The sequence below is a fragment of the Phascolarctos cinereus genome, unplaced genomic scaffold (assembly GCF_003287225.1).
Source record: "Phascolarctos cinereus isolate Bilbo 61053 unplaced genomic scaffold, phaCin_HiC Scaffold_5;HRSCAF=322, whole genome shotgun sequence".
Taxonomy (NCBI): Eukaryota; Metazoa; Chordata; class Mammalia; order Diprotodontia; family Phascolarctidae; genus Phascolarctos; species Phascolarctos cinereus.
Genome location: NW_027555958.1, coordinates 409,433,044 through 409,447,361, shown reverse-complemented (window position 1 = coordinate 409,447,361; position 14,318 = coordinate 409,433,044). Strand labels below are relative to the sequence as shown.

Below are 14,318 nucleotides of genomic sequence, written 5' to 3'. Positions count from 1 at the left end.
CTATGCTGTCTCTTTAAAATCTCTTTAAATTGCCATGAGTTTGTAATACCCCAAATTTGCTAGGCCCTACCCATGGTGGAACAATTAGAGGACACAAGGTTTATGCTGTACTTTAAGGTTAGCCCCAACAAAGGGCTCTGCGCCATTTAAAGTGGCCAAAGGCATTCTGGTGCTGTGGGAATTACTACCTGCATTCCAAACTGGTTCTGGAGCTTTTGAGGCTAGAGGTCTAAAATGTGACAGGTCCTTGGGAAACCACTGTAGACTAGATCTTCTTTAGTAGGTCTGTCCTGAACCCAACCAATTCCTGGTCCAGATAACTTCCTCACATCTGTGCTAAGACTCCTTTATTCAGGTTCTTGGGTTGTTGTAGTTCAATTAATCCATCAACTAATTAACCTATAAGCTTTTATTAAGTTCCTAGTTTGTGCCAAGCATTGTGGTAGGTGCTGGGGATACAAATACAAAAGAGATACAGTCACTGCCCACAAGGAGCCTACATTCTACTAGAATGTTGGTGACAATGGTAAGAGATGCAAGACACGCTCTTTTCTTTGTGAGATCACCAAAGGAAGGAGTGTAGAGAGAGAAGAGCAGAGGCCCCAGGACAGATCCTTGGAAGACTCTCACACTCAGGGGACAGGAAGTGGATGATGAGCCAGCAAAGAAGAGTGAAAAGGAGTGATCAGACAGGTAGGAGGAGAATCAGAAGAGAGGAAGGTCACAGAAGCCAAGGAAAGAGAAAATCTAGAATCAAGGGGTGTTACCAACAAGTGGGGTCCAGGAGGTTAAGGAAAGAGAAAAGATCATTGAATTTAACAGTGAAGAATTTATTAGTTTCCTTTGAAAGAATAGGTTTGTTTGAGTAATGGGATCTAAAGCCAGATTACAAGGGAGGGAGAAAACGGAGGCAAAGAGAGTAGACACATCTTTCTGGGACCTTAGCAACGAAATGAATCTAGGGGTGAAAAGTGGAGTAAATGGGGTTTGGGGAGTGAAGGGTTTGGGGTGTTGTTTTTAGGATGGGGGAACCCTAGACATGCAAGTAGGTGGAAAGAAGGAGACAATAGATAGGGAGAAATTGAAGATGGGATTGAGAAAAGAGGGAGTGACTGATGAGAGATTTCTGGAGGAGACAAGAAGGATTAGGAATCAAGAGCATGAGTAGAGGAGGTGGCGGGGAGGAGTGTCCTTCTCAGAGACTGTAAAAGAGGAGAAGGTAGAGAGGAAGATAAATAGGGGTTTTGAGAATAGCAGCACAGGACACATCTTCTGTTTTCTCAGTAAAATAGGAGGTGAGGTCACCTGCTGGGAGAGAGGGTGAGGGAAAAGAAAGGAATATTGGACCAGCTGCTCTGAAGAACATGATTAAGAGCCAAACAGGGAATTATAAAAGTGATGAGGAGCAAACCGGAGTTACAAAAAATAAATCTGTAGTGTACCCAGGGGTCCGTAAGAGCAGAGACAGAGAAGACAGAGGGCAGGGGTGACCTACGGGTGAGAATTGGCAGGATGAGAATAGCGGTAGGACAGGTGGGCAAGGGGAGAGGATGGAGCAGAGTGGTATATTCAGAACCCTGGCCCTATCAGAGTTTTCATTCTACCCCAAAGAGAGAATGGAGCCCTCCTCTGCCCTAGAGCCAAGAGAACAATCTAAGGCCCAGCTCTAGCCCTCCAAGTCTCAATCACAGTTTTGTTTTCTACCTTTCCCTCTCACCCCAAAAATATTAATTTTCACTCTAAGCAAAAATTCCATTTTCTGCCACTATTCTAGCCTAACATTTTTAGCTTGGAATTCTTGGGTACTATGGTAATAGGTGCCTTAGAAACTACCTCTATGGATAATATCACAGGCACTTATTCTCCTACTCATAATCAGATCCTCCCCGTCAGTAAATAGTAGTTCGATGCCAGCAAATGCTATCTGAAAAGCAAAGAAACAAAGACCATGGACTAACGGAATTCTGTGCTAAAACAAGAACTTTTGAGTGAGGACTAAGTGGCCTGCTTGGGAAAAGCTCACACTTCCATAAGCATAGATCAGGTTATAATTCTTAGATGAATGCGTAGGTTTTTCAAAACCAAACATGGGAATCATTTCTGGAAAAACAAATTCTTGAAAAAAGAAGTATTTTTTTCCTTCAAACTTTCTAACTTGACTTTTTAAATATTGGATACGGTCTCAGTAAGTAATAACAATATGCAAAATTGTGTCTCTGCTACAAGAATGAATTTGAAGGTATGTTGTTATAAGGTAATATTATTTTAAAAAGTAGCTTGGGGCTTTGTTACATGCCCCAAAAGCAAGACATATAAGTGCCTTCCATTTGTTGGTTATCTTCAATTTATCCTGTACATATCTTGTTTGTAAAAAATGTTTACATGTTGTCTGCCCCATTAAAATGAGAGCTCCTTGAGGGCAGGGACTGTTTTTGCCTTTCCTTGTATCCCCACTGTGCTTAGCACAGTGCCTGAACATAGTAGGTGCTTAATAAGTATTTATTGACTGACTGACTTATGGGAAAAGTAGAACTAAGCCTCAGTTTATTCACCTACAAAATAACCAGGTTGGATTAGAAGATTCTGGCATCACTTCTAGCTCCAAATATGTGAATGTCTCTTCCAGCTTTGAAGTTCTATGATTCTAACTGAAGAGTAATGAGATCATTTAATAGTTGGTTTCAATTTAATTTGGTTAAATGTTGATTAAGCAGAGTCAGAGAGGAAATAGATTTAAAACTATAAGGACCAGGATGGGATTAGTCACTTATTGTCGTTATCACATAGAAGATGTAAGATGTAGCTCTTCTCAGCAATGCAAAGTTCTAAGACGCCTCCAAAAGATTCATGATGGAAAATGCTATCCATATCCAGAAAAAAAGAACTATGGAGTCTGAATGCAGATTGAAGCATACTATTTGCTCTCTTTTTGTTGTTGTTTCTTCTTCCTCATGGTTTCTCCCACCTGTTCTAATACTTCTTTACAACATGACTAATGTGAAAATATGTTTAATATGAATGTATATGTACAGCCTATATCAAATTGCATGCCATCTTGGGGAGGGGGAAGGGGAGGGACAGGGAGAGGGAGAAAATTTACAACTTATGGAAGTGAATGTTAAAAACTAAAAATAAATTAATTAATAAAAAAGAAGATACAAGATGATATGAATAAAGAGAAATTGTAGTATGAGTCAAATATATTAAAGTCTATTTCTTTGACAATTCAAAAAGTCTGTTAAGTTATCAGTCTTGGTACTCCACTGAGGCAGATTTTGACTCTTCTGTGCTTTAGTGAGTGATCTACATGAGGGTTTGTGGCCAAAAAATTCACTATGAAGGGAACAACATTATGGTAATGTATTTCTCCACACCTGGCTAGGCTGGTCTTTGGACAATAGACATACAGGCTGTCACCAGGCCCACGATCAAAGCCTTTCTAGCTTGGGAACTCCTCTGGTGGCACAGCCTGTAAGAACCCAGACTTCCCTTTGTGAAAAAGAGGAATTTACTGGAGGATTACCGACTACTATTACAAGAAAATAAGGGTTGATTAATCACCCTCTCCCAGTGACAAATAGCATAAAAGGCATACTAGGATTTGCAAACAAATCATCTACCTTTGAAATTTAACTTGGACCAGTGTTTCCACTGATTCATGTTGATTAGTTGACCACCGAATATTCAATGTAATTCAACTTAAAATAATATGATTCTCTTTAAAGTTAATTTTCTTCTTTCACTAAGCTGAAGCAATAAAAGAGACTTTTGAGATTCTTGTGTCTTTCCTCCCCTGTTTGTAAGTCTTGCTTTCTAACTTTCAGTCATTTGTACTTTCTCAGGTTTCATACTAAATAAAAGAGTCTATTTTTGCTGAAAGTCTTTATAGGACACCATCACCAGGCACCTAAGCTAATCTATCTTCCACCAATGATGTAATTGTCCTAGAATGCTATTACTACAATTACCTTAAATAATATGTTTTGGTTCTGAGTTGCACAGAACACATGGGGTTCATGGTTTTAAAAGTATGACTGACTTTGTTATATCTTTATAAAGTGGCCCATAAGAGGCAGAAAAAATGATGTAGTGTAGTGGACAGAATATTGAACTTGGAGTCAAAAAGACTTGGGTTCAAATCCCCCAACACCTATTAGTTATATGACCAGTTTCAAGAAACTCTATAAGACTTGTTCACTAACTTACATATGGATTGCAATTTGTAAGCAGTATGTGGTGACTAATAGCAGTAAATGGTGACTAAAATTATGATTCCACAGTGTATAATATCAATCAAATACATCATTGCTGAACACATATAACTATGGGGGTGGTTGAAAACATATTTGCAGCCCACATATCTATATCTTTAAGGGCAAGTTATAACCCACCTCTAACACATACAGGCTGTGTGATCTTGGGTAAGCAATTTAATCTCTCAGTGCCCCAGGAATTCTCTAAGATTGAAGTTGCAGAATAAGTGTCCATTTGCATTGACAGAAGAAATCCTTCCATCCAGAATCTCTATACCAATGAAATGGTAGGCCCAGTCCTTCCCCCCAAAACTTACCACATACTTCATATTGTTGCTGTGAGGATCAAAGGAGATAATGCATATGTTAAGTGTTTTGCAAAATTTAAAGTGCCATATAAATAACAGTTATTATTATTATTAATGAATGCATACTGAATTGGAATGAACTTCCACAGCACCGTCTACAGCACTCCTTTGGGCAGCTAATTAATTTCATATTGTTTTGCATGTTATTCTTCTCTTTCCCGGATTTTTTGTTCTGTGTCCCAGGCCTCCAGTACTGCCTAATATTTCTTGTATATCTCTCTTCTCTCTGCCTTCCCAAACAGGGATTAGCACAGCACTAAATGCCTCTAGGTGCTTAATAGACATTTTTGAATTTAATTTTAAAACTGAGAAAAACATGCCTGACTTTAGTTTAAAGATAAGGAAATTTCCTTTATGGAATTAGAAGCCTGCCAAGTAAAGGAGGTCATGCTCCCCTGTGAGTTTTGGAAAATACAGATCACTTCAGCAGTTGTCACTGAGAAAAAATGCATGACCATAGGAGATGAAAAGTTCACAAGGCTCCATACTCATATTCAAACAAGGCAGAGAAATAACAATCAAATATGTCATTGTTGTACAGCTTACTCAATAAAAAGCTTGCCCTCATGCAAAATAGTGTTGAAATGGTGGTAGGGTCGGTAGGAGCATTGTTGCACCTCCCATGAATAATCATAGCACAGAAGACACTTTAAAACTTCTCCTCCCCAAATCCAGAGTGTTTCTTATACAATGATCCCCTTTCCTAGTTAAAGCGGTTTTAAAGGACAAAGAGTAAGGAAAAGAAATGAAATTCTACACAATTAGGTTTGTCTGGGTTTATGCATAACACTCTGGGATCTCCCAAGGACAGGATATAACATACTCAAACTTTCTATAATCTTTATTGTGTTTTTTATATCATCTTTATTTCCAAATATGTCCTTCTCTAGCCATTAAGCTATGCCTTGTAACATAGAATAAAAAAGAAAAAGGATGTGGTAGGAACAATAGCCTAAGTGCCCCTATGTAGGTTGGCCTAGGTTTTTCTTCAGAGGTATTGAGGCCATCCTTGTGACTTGGTTGGATATGGGGAACTAAAGATTCATACTGTTGACATCATTGCCTGGTCACCCACATTCCAAAATGACCACGAGAAGCTACAGGTCCACTTTCAGATGCTTGGCTGGTGGACAGCAATGGGCAACTCAAGCCAGGGAGCTTAACTCAGCCCAATCAACTTGAGATGTCCTCAATACCTATTCTTGTTGAATACTTTTCTCTTGCTATGGCTAATTAAATTTCCTTTGGTTAACTGTTTAATGACCTACAAGTATCTCATTTGATTGTAATATTGAACCTAAACTACCATGGGACTGGACTGAGTCATGTCCAACCAGAAACGGGGGGAAGCTCGGTGAAACTAACCAATGCATCTAGAATTTGACAGTCTATGCAGTGTCCAACACCTAGCATTCCTTTCCTTTGCAAAGAAGGGAGAGAGGTCCATTTTCTCATCTCTTCTCTAGGACCAAGCATGGTTGGTATAATTAAACAATTTAGGTTCAGTTTAGTTTTTGTTGTTGTTCTCTGTTCTTTCCATTTACCTTGTTACAGTCATTGTTCCTGATTCTGTTTACTTCACTATGCATTTGTTCATATAAGTAAGTCTTCTTAAGCTTCTCTGAATTTTTCATATTCATTGTTTATTATAGCACAGTAATATTCCATCACATATTCATGCACCACAATTTGGTTAGCTATTTCCCTGTTAATGGGCAGCTTTGTTTCCACTTCTTCACTACCACAAAAAGTCCTGTTATGATATTTGGGGGCATGTGGGACTTTTTTGTCTTTGACACTCTTGGGAAATATGCCCATCAAGATTACTGGGTCAAAAGGTATGGACGTTTTTTTCAGTCACTTTTCATTCTTTTTTTTTTCTTTTGGCTAGGCAATGGGGTTAAGTGACTTGCCCAGGGTCACACAGCTAGTATGTGTTATGTGTCTGAGGTCGGATTTGAACTCAGGTCCTCCTGAATCCAAGGCCGGTGCTCTATCCACTGCGCCAGTTACTTTTCAGCAGTTTCAACCTGACACACTTTTCATTTGACTATTCCTGTGATATGTTGGAGAGTGAATTAGGAGTGCTGTTTTTTTGGCCTATTACTACTCCTTATTGTCAAAAATATTTATTAAACAACCATTCTAATTTCTTTGTCTCATCAAAATAAATAAAAACAGGAATAGTTCTGGAAGGTTGAGTTCAGATATTTAAGGAAAGTTTCCTTGTTCCCTTTACTACAAATCAAAACCAAGCTTAAAGAATGACTTTAGACAAAGAAGGTCAATAAGCATAACCCTTATGTAAGAGGTCTGCTCCCAATATGAAGCACACTTTGCGGGATTTCTTGCTTTGCTTGCTCATTGTCTCCACTCAAATTATCTGGGAACTAAACTGAGACTTCCTCATCTAGCATCGTCCTGCCTATTGTAACCAATTTGCCTTACAAACACTTGGCTCCAAAAGCTCCAAGAATGAAGTTCACATGGAGATTAATGAAAACAAATAGACCCCATCTTAAGGCTCATAAAGATATAAAAATAAAAAAACCACTTGCCAGTGAACAAACTCTTCACCAGGTTCCAATATGACCTCAGCTACTTACAGCACACAATGGATAGAATTCCTGTATGTGACTTAACAGTAGCTGCTGTTTTTTGTAGATTCTTTTCTGGCTTAATCACATGGCTTGATGCTACCACACTTACAGTGCTTCTCAGTATCTGGTAAATGGTACCCAAAGTCTTCTGCTATTCATCCTGGTCATCCACCTTTGCTTCTAATAGGACTCTCTCAGTATACGTCTGGTTAAACCAGCAACCAAGAACTTTGTAAATTCAAGGGTGGAGCATGCAAGGAAGGCACTTAGCCATTCATATAAATTGTAAAAATAATTTTCCCCTTCACCTCTTTTTCTCTCTCTCCAATGCATATTATATATTGCTCTCACCATGGCTTTTGCTCATAATTTTTTCCCTTTCTCTGAATGCTCTCTAGTACACTTTCTCTTCCTTGAAAGTCTAGCTCAGATCTTTCCTTGTGCATAAAGATTCCCCTGACAATTCCAGCCAACAGTTCCTCTGGATTCCTATAGTGCATACTGCCTGGCTCATTTGTATCTCCTACTTTATTCTATTACTTATAATCTCATTAAGTGTCTAGCCTTCTCAGGGTTCTGTCTGGCAAGTGTTCCTTTCAAACGTGACTTGGAGGAGACACTTCTTATCCAAGAGAGGCATACTACAAGTGCTAGAGTTTTATGGTCTAAATCCCATAATATGCTTTAAAAAAAAGGAGCATAGGACTTGGAAACAGAAGACTAATATTCTAATATTTTTAGTGTTACTCAGCTGTTTATTGGCCATGTGACAGGTCATTTAACTTTTCTCAGCTTTTGCATGTATAAAATGAAGATGAAAACAATCATACCTAATTTATACTGTAGGTTTATTTAAAGGGTCAAATGAAATAATGTACATACAATGTTCTGTAAGAGTTAAAATGCTATATAAATGTCAGCTAGATATTTGAGACCTAAAGGCACAATTTTTTTTAATATCAGTTATTTAATATCAGTTAATACCAGTTATTCTAATTTTGTGGGCTCAGCACAGTACCTGGCACATGATACATGCCTACAAATGCTTATTAAGTTAAATTGTATAAGGTGACTAGAAGTCCAAAGATTTGCCTGAAGTCACCAAGCCAGAATCAAGTAGATTTAGGACTAGAACTCAGGCTGGCTAATTCTTAGCCTAGAGTACTTTCTTCTATATCCATTAACTCCTTTTATAAGGAGCTAAAATCTAGGGGCAGAAAGGCAAGATCAGTCCCTGCTCTTAATTACTATCTAATGTGGGAGATGGAATACAAACAACTATGTGGCAACCAACAAGGTGAATACAGGATAAATTGAAGATGATCTCAGGAGGTAGGCACTGGCATTGAGGGGGATTGGGAAAGGCTCCTTTCAAAAGGTGGGACTTGAAGGAATTTGGGAAGCCAGGAGGCAGAGGTGAGAAAGGAGAGAATTCCAGACATAGGAGACAGCCATTGAAAACACAGATTTCACTCTGAGATTGTAGATTTAGAGCCAGAAGGGACCTTAGGGGTTATTATAGGAACAATTTTTTAGAAAGGGTCCCTTTATTCCTTACTTGCAAGGCAAACATACTTCCATCCTTTTGAATTGTATCTTCCAAGATGGTTGGGGCAGAAAAAAGGGCAAAAGGGAACAGAGGAGAGGAAAGACAAGGCTGTTTTGTTGGTTCTCATCCTTGCTTGTTTTCCATTGCGTTTTGACCTTTCCCAAGGTCAGGCTAGCAAGTCATAACTCGGTTCTAACACATTTAACACACTATATAGTTGGAGTGGGTATGGTATATAGACACTGTTTTAGGAACCTGAGAGGCCTCTGCTATTATTGCTCTTCTGAAATAATAGGACTATGACTTGAGGTTGCCCTCCTGAGAATCCCTTAATCCTTTGGTTTTCTGAATTTCTGTAGTTATTTTTATGCATAAATTTCATTACAAAGAGAAAAATCTATTTGACAATGCTATTTCCATTTTATAAAAGATGGGCCATAATAAACAGTCCATTGTCGATCTGATTAGACAAAGGAAAAGAGCTTTCTCCTTCACTACTTGTGACCAAAAGCAGGGTTACTCTAATATTTTATGTATTAGTATGTACCTTTGGGAAGAGGAACCGTATAGTTCTGTAAAGGTCTGGCTTAAGTCCTTTTAAGTTCTTCCTTGGAGGAAAAATATGTTGTTTACTTAGGGGTGAAGTGGGAAAGTGAGGTTGATGAACCATAAGGCTTCTACTGGGGGCTTTCCTCAGCAAATCCTGTGCTTGGTAATATGGTTGCAACTGATAGCTTCTGGCTATTTGAATCAGGATAAGGATGGTGGGAAAACCATCTCCTATCCTCACCTAACCTGCTGCTGTAAGGATATGTCTTCACTGATCATGGGATAAAGGGGAAGTATGAGTGTGTGTATACAAGTATGGGTATGCGTGTGTATACATATATATGTATATGTGTGTATGTACGTATGTGTGTCTATATGATAGGAAATACATGAACCAGTCTGACCAGAAGTATTAGGCAGGGTTTCTGGAGTTCAGCTCTTGACTGCCTTCTTATCTCTTCTCTTCCCAGTCAGTGACAAGATAAGTCACCTGCAGGCATAGCTCCTGACTTTTCCTTCTCTTCCAGTGGCCCTGAAGAATGCTAGCTCCAAGGCTAGTTTTCTGCCCTCCCAGCTGGCCATGAAGAAGTAGCTGCTAAATTGACCCCCTGTCCTAGATCTACTGCAATTTGAGCTAATCTGAGTTGAGAAGTAGGAGGAATAGATTTGAAGTCTCCGCCTATCTCCATTTCTGTCTCTCTCTTTGTCTCTCTGTCTCTGTCTCTTTCCCTCTGTGTCTCTACTAGGAGTTGGTAAATTCTTGTGGCTTTGTTGAACCAAGAAAATGTATTGCTTTATTAATAATTGTGCATTTTATATATGCAGGATCATTGTTAAAGCTTTTAATTTTAGGAGGTAGGAATCTTTTCTGATAGACTGGCGTGTGTATTGGTAAGTTAAGAATATCCCTGTAGCAGTTTTGTTACTAGCATGTTAGATTCTTAAACATCAAAACAAAACAAAACCAAGCTATACGTAATAATTTACTGTTTCATACACTATCCTCTTTTTTCTATTTTTCCATGTATATTGATTTATTCATGTTTGTTGATGTTTGTCAAGTTCATAATAAATTTTTTTTTAGTATAGATCACTATAATCTATACATTCATCATCCCCATTAACAACTCTTTCTCTAGAATAAAAATGTTATTCGTGGAGTTTGATTTTGCTGATGTGCTACTACTACCAAGAATAAAACACATCTAAGGATGTGGCACCTCACGGATTTTGTGCTTGTGGAGGTTAAGGTTTCTTTTGTTTCAGCAGGTTGCTAAATACCTCCTGATTGGCTGAGATTGAACCTGGGACTATAACAAAGAAGAATGGCTTCATCTAGAGTCTCTGGCTAGGCTATTACCAAATTGTTGGTGGAGGCTCTGAGAAAGCATACTCAGGATAACCATCCTTATATAGGGGCATGCAGTAATGGCCCCAGGGAGAGTCATAGAGGCCCACTTGTCAAATGGACAATTTTAACTAGTTGGACTGGTTTAGAAACTTGTAGACTATTCAGTCTGGTTTCTGAGTAGAACTCTCTTAAACACCCTTTTGATTTCTTCAACCTTACTTCAGTAAGTATGCTTTCTCCGTGTAAATATAGCTAGGTAAGGTGGTTAAGTGGCCACATGGATAAAACATAGGATTAGGAGTCAGGAAGACCTGAGTTTGAATCCTGCCTCAGAAACTTTCTAGTTCTGTGACCTGGGCATCACTCTGTGTACCTCAGTTTCCCCATATGTAAAATGGAGGAAATTATAGCACCTACCTTGCTGGATTGCTGTGAGGATCAAACGAGTTAACATATGTAAAGTGTTACATAAGTGCTAGCTATTATTATTATTATTAATAATAATGGTAGGAAAAATATACTCGTAGGATGTAATATATGGTCATAAGTGAAGAAGGGAAAGTAAGGTAGAGATGCCAGAGCCAGGGCATCCAGATAAAAAGGTTCAGGGCCACAATTATTAAGGGGCAGAATTCTAAGTTTTACTTGACTGAGCTGCAGTGAGCAATACGGATTTTTCATAGTAAGACAAGGAAATACAATAACTAGTCAATACTAACTCATTAAATATCTATGTGCTAAGCACGGGGAATACAAAGAAAAGCAAAAGACAGTACCTACCTTCACGAAGCTCATAACCTAATGGGGGGAGACAACATGTAAAAAACTTTGTACAAACAAGCTATGTACAGAATAAAAAGGAAATAATCAACAGAGGCAAGGTACTAGAATTAAGAGGGTTTGGGGAAGGCTTCCTGTAGAAGGTGGGATTTTGAATGAGACTTGAAGGAAGCTAGGAGATAGAGATGAGGAGGGACAGTATTAAAGGCATGGGAGACAGCCAGAGAAAATGCCTGGTTTAGAAAGATGGAGTTTCTTGTTCCTGGAAGAGCAAAGAAGCCATTGTCATTGGATGGAAGGATACGTGGTGGGAAGGGGTCAGATAGAAGACCAGAAAGGTACAGGGCTGGAGCTAGGGTGTGGAAGGCTTTGAATGCCGTACAGATGATTTTGTATTTAATCCTGGAGGTGATAGGGAGCCATTGGAGTTTATTATTACCATGGAGCTAAAATTAGAGGGAAACCTTACGACAAGAGTAAAGAGTTTCTTGGTCAGCTCTGGAAGAGGTGACTGCCTGGATAGCCAAAGTCCGAGAGTCCAATAGGTAGAAACTCCCACACTATTCATTATTCATAATGAAAGTGTTTGTTTGCAATAGGATGGCTCCAGAGGTTTTGATGGTAAAGAGATGCTTAGCAGGTCTTCTGTTTGTTTGATTCACAGCAATTATACTGAGACCTCTTCACACCAATCTGCAATTAACCAAATTTCATTTTAGCCTTTTCTACCTCAAAGACTTGTAGATTTATAGCTGAAAGGGATCTCACAGGCCATCTAGTTCAATCTCTTCATTTCACATGTTGGGGAATTGCAACTATCCCCTGCAGAAGCCCAGGCTGTAATCACAAAAGTAAGGGGCAGATAATGAGGTGTTAAATTAATGAGTGTCAAGATGTATCTAGCTCCAATATTCCTTTACAAAGTATAAAGGACTTTTCTTTGATTGAATAGAAAAAGGAGACTGGCTATTGGCCAGAAAAAGATTGGCCACACTTTTGATGGCTGTGATTGACAGCTCTGGAATCATTTTAGGCAGGAAGAACCCATCCCTTGAAAAGCTATTTTCACTTCTTGGGGTGGGGGAGGGGAAGAGGATTTTTTTTTTTTTTCCTCTCTCTTTCCCTGAGTCCCAATAAGCAATGAAGTAGAGTTTCTCAACCTATAGGAGACACTGCATTCAGCAGAGAGCAGGGAAACATACTCTCCAGATAGACCTGGGCAAAGAGAGGCAGCTACTCAAGACAGGAAGAATCTTTTAAGAAGCAGGGCCTCTAGAAACAACAACAAAAAAAAGAGAGAGAGAGAGAGCCAATTATGGACTTGAGAGAACTATCCCTGGCAAATAAGCATCAAGCTGTGGAAAAGAGAGCCAGGTCGAGCAAACTGCCCAGAAGAAACTGTATATTCATGGGAAAGAAACAGCCTAAGGACTCTACAAGGAAAGAAAGGATATCAAGGTCTGGAACTCTTGGAGGTAGGAGATGACTTGGCCAAGTTCATGTGTAATTCTCTATATGTGAACCTCAATACCATTTTATTCTGTTTGTGCCTGGTCTTCCCACAGAGGTATATATTTATGGAAGAGTGTGCCCCAGGTATATGGGGAATATTTTGAAGCTATTATTTTGACTATGCCGCTTTGGTAAATTCCTCTGTTTTGAGATAGCTATCTCCTGGCTGACAATTCAAGGTAAGGTCACCAGTGGGGGCTTTTGAGCTATAGTGATAGGAGCCCACACCCACAGGCTACATTCATGAAACTTGAGTGTAGTTATGTTACTGGAGACCCAATCTGAAAACTAGTGAATACCAAGCTGGAGAGGGGTCTAGAGAGTGTGCAGCATCATCTTTTATACATTCACAGGTACCCACTGGAGAGATTCTTCATTCAGGACTATCTTTCTTGTATACCCTAGTTTTGTAGGGATCCACCAGAGAAGAAAAATTAATTCCTTTTCCTTTCTATGTTTTAGATTTAATAGGACAATCAGATTTCTGGTGTATTTCTTCTATGTATCAATGCTGATATAAATTGTTTTCAGAAAACTGGTTAGATGCTTAAGTACTGATATCTATTGTGTTACTGTGCCTAGTATGAGTATAGAAGCTGATATGAATGGCATAGATATTGCATCTTTAAAATACTAGTGCCCCCCCAATTTGCCCATACTATTCTGAGTCTGTCCATTCATGTTAATTTCTTATCACATTTAACCATTTCTGCATTGCTTGCCTTACCATGACATGAGCTTGTGTAGATTGAGAGACAATATTAATGAATATTCTTTTTTACAACTTCCCACAACAGAGATAGAATGGTTATGATAGAATGGGGAAACCTATATAGGCAATTAGGAAGGTGGAGTCAGAGTTGCCAGGACAACCCTATTTACCACTCCACCCTGCCCCTGCTATATACAGATAAGGAATTTAAGCATCATATATGAGATGGAAACATAGGGTTTTTGACTTCAGAGCCAATGCTCTTTCCAGTATGTCATTCCAACTCCTACACTACAGAATCATAGAGTTGGAAGGAATCTTAAGAAATAATCTAGCCCATATGGCTATATGAACTATAAAGGTCCATAGGATAAGGTTTGCCTGATGGTTTAGAAAAACAGAGTAATCAGTCTCATGCTCCTTATTGGGGAGCCCTATATTTGAATTTTTGAGTTTGTTTTCCTCTAAGACTAACCTATGTGTTCCTAGTGAGAGGTGAATTCAACCTCCATTTATATTGCCCTATGTGATGCAGGTATACATTAAAAAATTTTTATTCCAGACCTTCAGTGGGAATTCTCTGTGTTGCAGGAATCCCAGGAGAAATCTTGGGTGCCCTGTGTGTTGCAAGGACTCATAAGAAT

General features: G+C 38.9%; 1 protein-coding gene across 1 annotated transcript in view; it reads left to right on the top strand.

The window, feature by feature from the left end:
- Positions 1-589: 589 nt before the first annotated feature.
- RALGPS2 (Ral GEF with PH domain and SH3 binding motif 2) overlaps positions 590-14,318 on the top strand; it is a 257,998-nt gene continuing 244,269 nt past the window's right edge. The window contains exon 1 of the mRNA XM_078156472.1: positions 590-693. The gene's annotated coding sequence lies outside the window, so the exon portion shown is untranslated. The remainder of the gene's footprint in view (positions 694-14,318) is intronic.